This window comes from Rhinatrema bivittatum, chromosome 4 (assembly GCF_901001135.1).
Source record: "Rhinatrema bivittatum chromosome 4, aRhiBiv1.1, whole genome shotgun sequence".
NCBI lineage: Eukaryota > Metazoa > Chordata > Amphibia > Gymnophiona > Rhinatrematidae > Rhinatrema > Rhinatrema bivittatum.
In genome coordinates, this window is record NC_042618.1 from 361,234,441 (window position 1) to 361,249,777 (window position 15,337).

The following is a 15,337-nucleotide window of genomic DNA, read 5'->3' on the forward strand; positions in this document are numbered from 1 at the left end:
GAATCCACAGCCTTTTATTGCACCACATTTTAGAGGTTTATAAAGTTCCTCCATGTTTGGTATCAAATAGTTTGAATAACCTTGCAGACAGTCACATAGTTACACATTTTGTAGCGTGTAGTTTAGTTCCAATTCCCTCACACCCCTCACTAGGGTTGCCAACTTACCCCAGCAAGACCAAACAGGCTGATCCTGTCATGGTTTTGCCTTGTTTGATGGATTTGCAGTCCTGACTGTCCCATTCATTTTTCTAGACAGTTGATGCTTCAGCCCCATTCACGCAGCGGGGGCAAAACCAGTCAGGATTAGCCTGTTCGACCTGGGGGTTTGTTGGCAACCCTGTTCACCCCCTGCAGATGCCCTTTACTCCTTCTCTAATTCACTGAAGTCCAAGACAGGAGCCAATCCCCAGTTTCTCCTGCCCTGCTGAATTAAATTTTCAAAATGGTGCCAGCTAGCCCAGAGTCTGGCACCATTCTTTTGTATGGAAGAGATACAGAGATAAAGAGGTACTTCTGCACATCAAAATAGCAGTGCTTCGAAAAATAGACCTGGCAGGGGATCACTCCTGCCCGCTTTGGAATTTGCCAAACCTGAGAAGGGGTAAAGATGCATCCCGGGGTGTGGGCTGCAAGCAGGCACCTAGGGAGCCTTGAACTTCTTCACTTTTGCAGTTGAGGTTGTTTTTTTTTTTTTTTTGTGGGGAAGAGAGGAGCAGTGGGGCATCCAGGCTGGGGCTGGTGGCTGCTGAGTGGAAAACAAAATGAACCAAATTTCATTTGGTTTTTCTTTCATTTCAATTTCCAAACAAAATGAAAAGAAACTGGAATTGCATTGAAATTACTTTATGATGACTGCTGATGGCAAGAAGCAAACATTACAAAATGATTGGGTTGGTTTTTTTTTACTTTAGATTTCAGACAACAATTTTCAAAGCCATTTACACAGATACAGTAAATAATGACTTGCCCACATGAATTGGCTATCTGAATATTACTTTCTCTCAATCCAGCTAAAAGAATGCGCATTGTAAAATAATACTTTTAAAAGCATACTTTTAGCCACATTGAGGTGAGGTGTTCCCAGGGGCAGATTTTGGGTATCTGGAAAAATAGTATGCATAGGTGACAGTTTTTAAATTAAAAGTGGATTGAAGCAGATTTTCAATGGGGCATCCTGTACGGGGCAGCGGTACACAGCACGTATTAAGTATCTGTTGACATTTCCATTTGCTTTCAACCAGGTGCAAATGTACTTGCAAGAAAGCAAAATTAAATCCTATGAATAGTTTTACTCCCCTGACATGGGTATCCAATGAATCCTTGGCCATGGTATGGGCTGCAAAATTTAGCCCTTGTTGTGAAATTCGCTGGTCCTGGCCAAATTACTGTGGGAGACCGGGGGGGCCTTGGGAGAAGTAGCGATGGGCAGCCAATGATTTTCTCCTCTTCATGCCCCTCTCCCGGAAAAGAAGCATTGGTGGCAGTGGGGTCGCAAATCCCTTATGGGACACCCCCCCCCCCCCACTCCTGATCCCCTCATTCATTCTCTAAGTCAGAAAATAGGAGGAAGACAGTAGTCTTGCAGTACCTTGGACCCCATCCTCCTCCTCCTCTGCTGCTGGGGCCTAAATGGTGTACTTCGAATCACATGGATCAAAATGAGACGTGGGCCCCGGCAGTAGAGGAGGCGGAGGATGTAGCCCAAGGTGCTGAAAATCTGTCCTCTTCCTGTTTCCTGACCTGGAGGGGGAGTGAGGGGATCATGGGAGGGGGAATGAAGTGATCGGGGTGAGTGAGGGAACGGGTAGGGGAAGGGAGAGAACCAGAGTTATTGAGGGGATAGGGAAGGATTGAGTGAATCAGTGAGGTTGAAAGGAGAAAGGGAGGGTATGAATCAGGGTGAGTGAAGGGATGGGGAAGGATGGAGTGAACCAGGATGAGTGAGGGGATGGGAGAGATTGAATAGGGGAGAATGAGGGGATGGGGGAGGCAATTGAACAAGGGACGGTGAGGGAATGGTGGATGGAGTAAAGTAAGAAAAATGAGGGATGTTGCGGGTAGGTAAGTGAATGAGGGAGAGTGAGGGGATAGTTGTATTCTGCTAACGACCTTTCTCCATTTGGAAAACTGATCATTTAGTTCTTCCCTCTGTTTCATGTCTTTTAACCAGTTTCCAATTCGCAGTAGGACTCTGCCTCCTATCTCCTGACTTTATAATTTCCTTAGGAATCTCTGATGAAGAGCTTTATCAAATGCCTTCTGACAATCTAAACACACTGGGGTAGATTTTCAGACCGCACGAATAGGCGTACTTTTGCTGGCACATCAGGCGCAAGCAAAAGTACGCGGGATTTTAGTAGATACGCGCGGAGCCGCGTGTATCCGCTAAAATCCGGGATCGGCGCGCGCAAGGCTATGGATTCTGTATAGCCGGCGCGCGCCGAGCCGCGCAGCCTACCTCCGTTCCCTCCGAGGCCGCTCCGAAATCGGAACGGCCTTGGAGGGAACTTTCTTTTGCCCTCCCCTCACCTTCCCCTCCCTTCCCCTACCTAACCCACCTGCCCGGCCCTGTCTAAACCCCATCCCAGAGGGAGGCGTAAATCCCCGCGTGCCAGCGGGCCGCTAGCGCGCCGGGACGCAACCTGGGGGCGGGTCCGGAGGGCGCGGCCACGCCCCCGGACCGCCCCGGGCCGTAACCACGCCCCCGGACCCGCCCCCGAAACACTCCCGACACGCCCCCAAAATGGCGCTGCGCTCGGTCCCGCCCCCGACACACCCCTGACATGCCCCCCTCCAAAAACCCCTGGACTTACACGAGTCCCGGGGCTCTGCGCGCGCCGGTAGGCCTATGTAAAATAGGCTCACCGGCGCGCAGGACCCTGCTCGCCTAAATCCGCCCGGATTTGGGCGGATTTAGGCGAGCAGGGCTCTTAAAATCCGCCCCACTATATCAACCAGATCATGTTTATCTGCATGTTTATTTACCCCTTCAAAAAAAATCTAAAAGAAGGGTAAGGTAAGTGTGAGGGAGTATCCAAGAAACTCCTTCAGAACAGCCATGTATACCAGTCCTCCTTAAGTCCCAACCCATCAAGGGATTCAGGGCTAGGGTGGATCACTGCAGACCAGGGATAAGAGACCAGGGCACAGACGGTTGGGAGAAGTCCCAGAGAGCAGAGAGGAAGCCTTCCTATGAAAGGACATGTTACAACTGATGCTTGAATACTGTCAGAACAGCAAAGTTAGCTGCATCTCTTTTGCTTTCACTGTGAATAAAAGTGCATATAAGAAAACAGCTAGAGTCTGCCTCCTTTGTTTCCTGGCTGTTTCCCAAATCGCTGTTGCCCAAGTTAGCACATATGGTTTTAGAAGTGGGATCTCTTGCCTAAATGGGAAGCCCAAGCCACAGGAGGAAAAATAAACCTTGCAGAGTTGTTGTTTTTTTTTTTCCTTTTTCCTGGGGCCTCACAATTGAAGCTACAACAGGCCAAGGGGGTTAGCCGCAACTGTGCAGTCAGGGGTCAAGCAGTGAGTCATGGCCAGACAGGCCAGCAGGTCTTTTTTTGGGGTTTTTCCTCTCCTTCCCTGGAAAAATACCCTGGCTGGAGGCAACCCAGGAAGCAGGGAAGATGGAGCAAGTGATCCAGGTCCTTACTTCAGGCAGAAGCATTTGCAGAATGCCATACAAATGCACATTGACCAGCAGCAGGCACTGCAAGAACAAGTTATGCAGCAAAAGACAGTGCTAACTCAAGTGGCAAAGGCCATGCAGTCCACCATGACCAGTGTAACCCAGGTGAATCTGTTACCTCATATCCTGCTTAAAATGAAAGCAGATGAGGACCCGGCCATCTTCCTGAAAAACATTGAGAGACCTGCCTAGCTATCGGCTTGTCCTGAAGCCAACTGGACTACATACTTGGCTAACTTGCTCATAGGCAGAAGTCAAGCGGCGTTCTAAGCAGCCTACCCAGATGGGAGGGCTACTTATGTGGAAGTCAAGGCCGCTTTTCTGCAGGGAGCTGGGTATACCTCAAAAATACACTGATAGCAGTTCCACCGATTGATTTCTGTAGCCCAGTGGAGAGTCTCCAAAATCTGTTTCATCACCTGAAGGATGCCAGCTGAAAGTATCTACAGCCAGAGGCAAATACTGATCTCAAAGTAACCCAACAGGTGCTTCTAGAGAAGTTCTTAGGCGGGCTTGATCAGCCTATGTGGAATTGGATCTGCTGACACACAGAGCTCACTTTGGAAAGAGCTCTAGAAGTGGCATACACCTTCCACCAGGCACACTTAATGCCTGATGTGGTACAGAGGCTAGAAAAGCAGCCTGTACAAACTCCCTGGTGAAGCAAAAAGAATAGAGGTTCCCAGCAACATCTGTCAGAGGCGGATAACTTGTCTTCTGTATCCAGAACTCAGGCCACAGTCTCATCCACATGCTTTAACTGTGGTCAGAGAGGTCATTTGGCAAGGGACTACGGATTTGAGAGACCTGAAGTTATGGATGTCAGCCTAGTGACCCAGCCACCACCAGAAAGTAAAATTCCTGGAGACAAAGGGAAAACTCCAAAGTAGGAAAGAATCTCACCTCGAAAGAAGAAAGAGACTTCAGAACATTCAAGCCTGATGCTTCACTTTCAATACATATCCAGGGTAGCTCTCTGCTTCAACAGCAGGGGGAATGAAGAAAAGTGGATTTATATTCAGATAACAACCAACAAGGACTGAATTGCATAGGCTGGGTAAACAAATAAGCATGGGAGTAGCTTGCTTATTGTGGCGGTTACTACCCCTAAACAATTAAGCTAGATACTTCGCTTAGAAGCAGTTCCAGCACTGCTCTCTACATTAATGGTGGGGGTGGAAGGGAAATAGAACCAAAGATTACATTAATGGTGGGGGTGGAAGAGAAATGGAACCAAAAGGTTACTAAAAGCCAAGAGTAATAGATAAGTATGAGAGATAAAAAAAAAGAAAAAAGAAAAAAAAATAAGTGTGAAAGCTTGCTGGGCAGACTGGATGGGCTATTTGGTCTTCTTCTGCCGTCATTTCTATGTTTCTATGTAAGCCACCCCAAGAATGAAACTTCAGATACTTTTACTTTCTGTGCCCTCTGGGCCAGGAGTGGTCATCAGGAAGACAGCTGCCCCTTTGGAAAGGCCGAAATTGAAGAGCCCTTGAGAGGAAGTGTTAAAAGACAAGGGGGACCAACTCAGTGGGCCTGCTCTTTTTGTAAGGCAGTGGACCATATTGTTGAAGAGTGTCCATGGTTAGATGATATGGAATGCGAATGCAAGCTGGAGGAATAGCACAAGAAAGAGCAGGAGACAATGGCAGAACCCCAGAATGAGAATGAAAAATGGGAAGAAAAGTGGGCAAACACATTTCTAAAACTACAGACTTGTATCACCAGCTTCATAAGGAATTTGTGATCCATGTGGAACTGGACATCATTCCCACCCAATCTTTGGTGGATTCAGGATGGGCAAGACTCTTGTTTGTGATTACTTGTCCCAAAAAGTGCACATCAATCACAAGAGAAAAGAGGCATTTACCTGTGTATACAGGGACAGATAGGAGTACCCAACCAATCAGGTCCTGTTGACGACCACGGCAGGTTAAGCCATTATGGGTCCTTCCCAACCTCCCGAACAGTTATTCTGGGATGTGATTGCCCCAGTTTGTGGACCTGTGGGGCTAGCTCACAGGAAGTAAGGGCAACCCACCCAGGGATGGTTTGTCTTTGAGGTGGAGCCAGGAAAGAGTTCTGAATATGGCTGGATGCCCAGCCTAAAAAGGCCAAACTGAGGGGGAGGGTATGTGAGAGAGTATATAAAAAACTCCCTCAGAACACCTTAAAGGATGAGCCATAGCTATCTGTACTGGTCCTCCTTAATTCCCAACCCAGCAAAGGATTTGGAGCTAGGGTGAATCACTTCAGACCAGGGCTAAGAGACCAGGGCTAAGAGACCAGGGCCCAGAGGGTTGGGAGAGTTCTGGAGAGCAGAGAGGAAGCCTTCCTATGAGAGGATATATTATTGTTTACTTGTTATTTTATACAGTCTGTTGCTCTTGTTTGCTAGTCTCCATCTACTTCTCTCTTGTTCTCTGTAATCCCATCCCCGGTACCTGTTTGATGTATTTTCCACCTTCAGTTCTGATGTAAACCGGTGTGATGTAACTACTAATACCAGTATAAGAAAGCTGTAAATAAATAAACAAACAAACAAATAAATAAATAAATAGAATGTTGCAATTGATGTTTAAATACTGTTGGAAAAGCAAGGTGGGCTGCATCTGTTTTTCTGTTTTGCTTTCACTGTAAATAAAAGTGTATGTAAGGAATCAGCCAGAATCTGCCTCCTTTGTATTCTTGGCTGTATCCTGCTACTGCCCAAGTTATCATAGTAAGACTTCCCTTTATGAAAGCCATGTTTATTCTTCTCCATTAAGCCTTGTCTATCTCTGTCTATACCTTTTTGCCCCACAGTGACATCAGGCTCACTGGTCTATAGATTCCTGGATTATCTCTGGAACTCTTTTTAAAATCAGCATCTCCCTAGGTTTAATATTGTTAATCATGCAAGTGAATTACTCAAAGGATTTCCTAGCAGAACACTGTGATCATTATTTTGAGGAGATACAAAGTGTGTATGAAATATGGAAAAGAGATTTGGTTTTACTTTGGAGTCATGGTCTGTTGTGCAGTAACAGTAACACAAAGGTTATCACAATGGGCCAGATTTACTTTAAAAAAAACCACATTTTGTCCATTCTGTCTCTACGGGATAAATGTATGTATGTATTTATTACAATTTTTTTTATATGAAATTCACCCAAAGTGGTTTACAGCATATTAGAAATAAGAACATAAGATTTTCCATACTAGGTCAGACCAAAGCTCCATCAAGCCTGTATCCCATTTCCAGCAGTGGCCAATCTAGGTCAGAAGTACCTAACAGGATCCCAAATAAGCAGTGGATATCCCCAAGTCCACGTAATAATGTTTTATGGAATTTTCTTCCAGGAACTTGTCTAAACCCTTCTTAAACCCAGCTATACTAACCACTTTCACCACATCCTCTGGCAATGAATTCCAGACTAATTATGCATTAAGTACAAAAAATATTTTCTCCTATTTGTCTTAAATGTATCACCTAATAACTTCATTGAATGTTCCCTAGTCTTTGTACTTTTTGAAAAAGTAAACAAGCAATTTGTGCATATTCATTCCACTCCACTCATTATTTTATAAATCTTTATCATATCTCCCCTCAGCTGTCTCTTCTCCAGACTGAAGAGCCCTAACCTCTTTAGCCTTTCCTCATAGGGAATCATTCCAACCCCTTTATCATTTTGGTTGCCCTTCTTTGTATCAATTCTAATTCTATTATGTCTTTTTTGAAATGCAGAACTGCACATGATACTCAAGGTGAGAACACACCAAGGAGCGATACAGAAGCATTATTTTAGTCTCTGTTTTATTTTCTATTCCTTTCCTAATAATTCCAAGCATTCTATTTGCTTTCTTGGATGCTGTTGCACACTGAGCAGAGAATTTCAACAAATTATCCACGATGATGCTTAGATCCTTTTCTTTGGTGGTGACTTCCAAAGTGGAACCTTGCATTGTTTAGCTATAATTTGGGTTGTTCTTCCCTACATGCATTACTTTGCACTTGTTCACATTGAATGGCATCTGGGCATCCAAATGTCATCTGCCATTTGGATGCCCAGTCTCTCAGTCTTGGAAGGTCCTCTTGCAATTTCTCACAATCCACAGCAATTAAGCAGATGTTGATTGCAGCTATACAATAAGAAAGGTGTAAACAAATTAGAATAGCAGCAGAAATTCATATTACAACTTGGCAACAAAAAAGTGTGTCTTATCATCAACTTTAGATAAATCAATAAAGCTTAGTAATTCAAGCCCAATAAGCAGGCTGGGTTTCAGATAGTACAAGAACTAAGGTACATTTCATGAAGTAGCACATTTAAAACAAATTAGAGAATATATTTTTTCACTTGATGAACAGTTAAGCTATGGAATTTGTTGCTAGAGAATGTGATCAAGGCAAATGGCATAGATGAGTATAAAAGGGTTTTGGGCAAGTCCCAGAAAGAAAAAAAACATAAACCAGGGCTTCCCAAACCTGTCCTGGGGAGCCCACAGCCAGTCGGGTTTTCAGGATATCCACAATAAATATGCATGAGATACATTTGTATACCATGGAGACTCAGTATATGCAAATGTATTCATGCATATTCATTGTGGATATCCTGAAAACCCGACTGGCTGTGGGGTCCCCAGGACAGGTTTGGGAAGCCCTGCCATAAACAATCATTAGCCAGGTAAACATTTGGGAAGCTACCATGTATCCCTGGTAGAGGGCAACAAGAATTGGATCTACTCTTTGGGATCCATCAGTAACTTCTTAAAGATCCAGATCGGCCACTGTCAGAGATGAATGCTGGGTTTAAAGGACCCTTGGTCTGTCCAGTCATGGTGGTACTTATGTTCTTATGAGGACTCAAGACTTCTCTCTTTTTGGTCCTACAGACAAACAAAAAGATTTTAAAACAGCAAAATCTTCCTAAATATTGTTTTCTGTTGAGTCTATTTGTATTTCTCTGTAGTTGAACATTTTGCATTGTGCTCTCCTAAAACATTTATAAAATTGTTCCTTCTTCTCATGCTCACCTTCAAAAGCCGCAATGCATGTCTTTGTCCTGAAAAACAAAACAAAACATATTAAAATTAAATCTACTTCTGAGATAGATTTATGTATTTTCTAACAGCTGCCTGCAAAGTGTGCCAATAACTCAAGATTTATGTTTTTGTTTGGAAAATGAAATGAATGTACTTGATCGCAATTTAATTTCTTTTTGTTGTTTCATTTTCCGTTGTCAGCCACCAGCCCCAGCCTCCCCCTCCCCCTGTCCCTTTCCGAAAAGTGCTGCCAAATTAAAAAAACAAAACAAAACATAAAACCCCTTATGGACCTGGCTCTAGCCCTCCTGGACACATCCTACCCCTTTCTGGGTTCACCGAAGGCCAGAGGAGGCAGGAGTTATCCCATGGCATTCCTGCTCCACTGGCCCAATCTTTCAAAATGGTTCTTGCTGGCCTTGAGTTTGGTGCCATTTTATTGTATGGATGTTTTAAGCTTGATACATCACTTTGAATATGTATAAAGCATTGCTCTCTGCTTCTACGGCAGGGGGAAATGTGGAAAAGAGGATTTACATTCAGACAACATCCAACAAGGCACTGATCTGTGCAGTCTGGGTAACCAAGCATCGGGGTAACTTGCTTGATGCGGCATTTACTACCCTTAACCATTAAGCCTTATGCTCATCTTTCATGTAACTCTAACTTTACTATCTGCATCAATGACAGGGGATGGCAGGAAATTTGAATCAAACAGTTACCAACAAGGGCCCTGAACTTGGTGGTTGATGAAACAGATAAGTAAGGGAAAATGGGAGCTTGCTGGGCAGACTGGATGGGCCGATTGGTCTTTTTCTGCCGTCATTTCTATGTTTCTATATATATGGAGTTACAGAGGTATAACAAAATGGCACTAGCCTCTGAGCCAGCCAGCACCATTTTGAAAGATCAACTCACCAGGGCAGAAGAGCCTAGGGATCACTCCTGCCCATGTTGACCTTCGGAGACCCCAGAAAGGGGTAAGATGGGTCCAGGGCAGTGAAACCAGGCCCATTGGGGGTGGTGGAGGATTAATTTTTAAAATGTGTCAGATCCAGGGTTTCTATAGAGGGAAGAGGGATCCTGGACCCATTTCCTTTTCTTTTTTCTTTGTGTTTTGTACTTTATTTGACTTTGAAAAAACCCCAACCTAAAACAAAATGAAATATGGAAACACACCCAAAACAAATGAAAAAGAAAACAAAAATGTAAATGCAGATCCCTACTGTTAGCCTGTCTGCTTGAAAAGCACTATATTAACCCTCAGGAGATTAGCATTCTATAAACCCTTCAGTGATATTGAAAATATGCTGCCAAATAGAGATGAGCTTCGTTGTTCTGGCTTGGGTTGGGTTTCAGTTCGGGCACTTCGTGGGAAAACTCATTTTCCCACGGATCGTTTTTCACCAAAAATGAAGCTGGAACCCAACCCGAACCCAGAAAAACGAATAATAATAATAAAAAAAACCCCACGAATCAGAAAAAAAACCACCCCAACCCTTAAATTTTATTTTCTTACCACCTCACCATCCTGATCCCTACCCAAGACTTACTAAAATACCTGGTGGTCCAGCGGGGTCCCGCGAGCGATCTCTCCCTCCATGCCGTCGGGCTGTTGGGTCTGCTACGAATCAAAATGGCGCCGATGGCCCTTTGCTGTTACGATGTCACAGGGGCTACCGGTGCCATTGGTCAGCCCCTGTCACATGGTAGGAGCAATGGACGGCCGGCGCCATCTTGTGCTCCTACCATGTGACAGGGGCCAACCAATGGTACCAGTAGCCCCTGTGACATCGTAAGGGCAAAGGGTCATCAGTGCCATTTTGATTCATAGCAGGCCCAACAGCCCGACGGCATGGAGGGAGAGATCGCTTGCTGGACCCCGCTGGACCACCAGGGCTTTTAGTAAGTCTTGGGGAGGGATCAGGATGGTGGGGGGGGGGGGGTTTGTAAGAAAGTAAAATTGAAGGGTTGGGGTGGGAGTAGGGTTTAAATAAATGTGCCCCTCCCCCCCCTTGCACTAACCCAAAAAACGAATTTTCCCCGAAGTTTGGGGAAAATCTGTTTCATGGTTCAGGTCCCTCGAACCACTACGAATTAGGTAATTTCATTGAAACGAATGCACATCTCTACTGACAAATACATTTCTTTCACCGCAAAAATACCACTATAAATTCTAGCAAAGATTCTCAGTACATCCAGATGAAATAATAACCCTCTTCTTTTGTTTAGAGTTTGTTTTTTTTGCTGGTAGAAGTAAATGTAAATATGAAAAACAATTATATTAATAATATGCAATTTTGGTCTGTCCAGGAAATGCATGTGCTTCACAATGGTTGAAATGTAGCTGTTTGGAAGAACTGTAAGTGTGACCTAGGAGGAATCAGATGTGACACAAAGCACTTTTCTCCTCCTGCCACTGAGAGGGAGGGTCAGATCAGTTAGGGGAGGGGTGGAGGTATGAGGGAGGATCAGCCATGAGGTAGGAAGGAGAAGTGGAAGGGTGGTGCAAAGGGCCCTCATGAAGTCAAACTGTGTCTAATCCAGGACACAGGAGCAGACACAGCTGGAAGCACTTCTCTCCTCCTCCTGCCAATGTATGGTAGAGCTGAATTGGCTGGGGAAGTGGAAATGAGATGGAGAATGAGGCAAGAAATAGCTTTGTAGGGTGTGCGGGGGTGGGGTGACAGAGGGAATAAACTGGAAGATTTGCCAGGGGATTGTTGAGAAAGGCTGAAGGGTGAGAAGAGAAAGCGAAATGGGATTGTCTTGGAGAGAAAATGAGAGGATTGGCTGTGGGGAAGATATGGTGCAGGGGATGAGAGGGGAAATCTCTGGTTAAAAAATATAACTACAAATTTAGGAGATTCAGAAGGAAGTTTTAAAGGTTTTTACCTGGCTAAAATGACCTTGTTGAAAATTGCCGCCCTATACACAGGTTCCAAAGTGTGCCTTTTAGCCGTAGGAGAAACAGATTTTCCTTTGGGCATAATTAGATCTGGGGAGAAAAACAGTATACACACATTCAGTTTCCAAAAAGTGTGCATGCTTTTTCCTTCTCCTAGTTTCTCACCTCCCACACAAATAACAGGTGCAAAGAATGGGGATGCTGTTGCACACTTTCCACTTGTTAATTTTCAAAAGGAAACAGTGTAGATAGTTTCTCTTAAAAATGTCATAAAGTATGCAAGGTAAAATGGCTTGCAAAGGGCCTGATTTTAGTAAGTATTTTCATGCTTAGGTAATTTTAAAAGGAGTTTCAAATGTAAATGTAACATACTATTGTAGCAATTTTCAAAAGTAAGTTATCAGCATAAAACACACTTAACAACTGAATATCCTAGGGACAATTCAATGGTAGATATTGCAGCTATTTTCAATGCACAGGTAAAGTGCATTTACACGTGTAAAACCCAGTTTTAAACGTTAATACTTTTTAAAAGCAGGCCTATAAAACTAGGTTTTAATTTACTTTTATTTTACACATGTAAATGCACTTTAACCTTGTAAGTGGGCTTTTAAAATTTGCTACAATATATGCCATTGAATTGTCTACAGGATATGCACGCATAAGTGCGCTTTATGGGGGTAATTTTCAAAAGGAGTTACATGCATAAATGTAGCTACTATTGTAGCAATTTTCAAAAGCCATTTACTCAAGTAAAGTGCACTTATGTGAGTAAATCCTATAGACAAGTCAATGGCATATATTGTAGCAATTTTCAAAAACCCTCTTACTCAAGTAAAGTGAATTTACTCCAGTAAACCTGGTTTTTACTCGAGTAAATGCTTTTTAAAATCAGGCCCTATGCGTGTAAATGGTTTTTAAAATTGCTATGATAAGAAGTTACATTTACATGTGTAATTACTTACAAAATTACCTTCATAATTTTCAACTATGTGGGCTTTTTGAAAATTGCCCCATCTCAAATCCAACACTACTTTTAAAATTAGAGATGTAATATTTAACTAGAAAAGTGTCTATGGGATTAGATTATCCATTTTTCAGGACTGCTGAAGAATAAGCACAAAATGGTTAAGTAACCTTATTTAGATAAAAATAGAATAAAACTCCAATATAAGCCTACTTCACTGAAAATGTCACTTTACCTCTCTTTCCCCAGTCACCATGTGAGAACAGTTATTGTTATCTTGCTTTCAATTTTTTAATGCATTTTAAATTTTCAATATGTTTAGCATTAAAGTAGATAACTTAGAAACATAGAAATGATGGCAGAAAAAGACCAATCGGCCCATCTAGTCTGCCCAGCAAGCTTTGACTCTTATTTTCCCATACTTATCTGTTTCACCATCCACCAACTTCAGGGCTCTTGTTGGTAACTGATTCAAATTTCCTGCCATCTCCTGGCATTGATGCAGCCAGTAATGTTGGAGTTGCATCAAAGGTGAGCATAAGGCTTATGGTTAAGGGTTGTAACAGCTGCATCAAGCAAGCTACGCTGATGCTTGTTCACCCAGACTGCACAGATCGATGCCTTGTTGGATGATGTCTGAATGCAAATCCTGTTTCCCTCACTTCCCCCTACCGTTGAAGCAGATAGCAATGCTGTATATGCTTTCAAAGTGATGTATCAGGCTTAATTGGTTTAGGGTAGTAACTGCCGTAATAAGCAAGCTACCCCCATTCTTATTTGTTTACCCAGATTATGAAGTTTAGTCCTTGTTGGTTGTTGTCTGAATGCTAATCCTCTTCTCCACATTACCCCCTGCCGTAGAAGCAGAGAGCAACGCTGTGTATGCATTGAAGTGATGTATCAGGCTTAACTGATTTAGGGTAGTAACCGCCGTAATTGGCAAGCTACCCCCATGTTTATTTATTTACCCAGATTGTGAAGTTCAGTCCTTTTTGGTTGTTATCTGAATGCAAATCCTCTTTTCCACATTTCCCTTTGCTGTTGAAGCAGAGAGCAATGTTAGGGTTGCATTAACTGTGCAAGGGATTTTTTTTTTTAGTAAGGGTAGTAATCACTAGGTAGTAAACATTCCAGCAAGCCACCCCCATGGCTCTGCTCTTCATTCCCATCCTCTAACCTTTATGGATCCACAATGTTTATCCCACGCCGCTTTGAAATCTTTCACAGTTTTAGTCTTCAACACTTCCTCCGGAAGGGCATTCCAGGCATCCACCACCCTCTCCGTGAAGAAATACTTCCTGACATTGGTTCTGAGTCTTCCTTCCTGGAGCTTCAAATCGTGACCCTAAGTTCTATTGATTTTTTTCCATTGTAAAAGGTTTGATGCTGACCATGAATATTAAAACCTTTCAAATATCTGAAAGTCTGTATCATATCTCCTCTGCTCCTCCTCTCCTCCAGGGTGTACATATTTAGATTCTTTAATCTCTCCTCATAAGTCTTTTTATGAAGATCTTCCACCTTTTTGGTCGCCCTTCTCTGGACCGCCTCCATCCTGTCTCTGGAGATATGTTCTCCAGAACTGAACACAGTACTCCAGGTGGGGCCTCACTTCCTTTCTCTTACTAGATATTCCTCTCTCTATGCAGCCCAGCATTCTTTTGGTTTTAGTTATCGCCTTGTCACATTGTTTTGCCGACTTCAGATCGTTAGACACTACCACCCCAAGGTCTCTCTCCTGCTCTGTGAACATCAGTTCTTCACCTCCCATCAAATACAGTTCTTTCGGATTTCCACACCCCATATGCATGACTCTGCACTTCTTGGCATTGAATCTCAGCTTCCATATCTTCGACCACTCTTCCAGCTTCCTTAAGTCACGTCTCATTCTCTCCACTCCTTCCAGTGTGTCCACTCTGTTGCAGATCTTAGTATCATCCGCAAAAAGACAAACCTTACCTTCTATCCCGTTCGCAATGTCGCTCACAAAGATATTGAACACCGATCCTTGCGGCACTCTGCTTAACACCGCTCTCTTTTCAGAGTAAATTCCATTTACCGTCACACATTGTCTTCTGTCCGTCAACCAGTTTGCAATCCAGGCCACCATCTTAGCACCCACTCCCAAGCTTCTCATTTTATTCACAAGCCTCAGCTTTGCTGAAATCCAAGTAGATGACATCGAGCGCTCTTCCTCTATCCAATTCCCTAGTCACCATATCTAAAAAGGCAATCAGATTTGTCTGACACGACCTTTCTTTGTAAAATAAATTATCGTAGCTAACACTGTGGTATAAAACTGGTGGTATAATATAAAGAAAATTACTTTTCAAATCTTGTGGATTATGCAGAACTTTTCAGTTCCCAAAGTTACTTAAATATAGGACAAAGTAGTTTTCAAAAGCACTTGCTGGACTCTTGCAGTGTCTCTAAATATGTTTCATAAAGAAAAGATGAAGTTCTCTCTTGCAAAAAGGATCGAGACAAGGTACCAGTGAAGCCCCCTTCTGCAGAGCCAGAAAACTGTCCTGTTGAAAACTGGAAGACTGCTTCTGGGAGGCATAGCATACCTGTGCTCACAACTCTTTGCCACATCTCTGCCCTTAGTAGAAAGTAAAAATCAATACATGCAGTTCAGAACTCATTGGTGTATGATGAGTACCCTCTAGTGGCCAAAACAAAAAATGATAACTGTGCAATACTGCTGATGTGGACTACAATTCTTGAAAACATATTTTAAGGAC

The 15,337-nt window shown here is 43.3% G+C and overlaps 1 protein-coding gene across 1 annotated transcript in view; it reads left to right on the plus strand.

The window, feature by feature from the left end:
* The window catches only part of SLC6A11 (solute carrier family 6 member 11), a 359,320-nt gene that overhangs the window by 262,561 nt on the left and 81,422 nt on the right, over positions 1–15,337 (plus strand).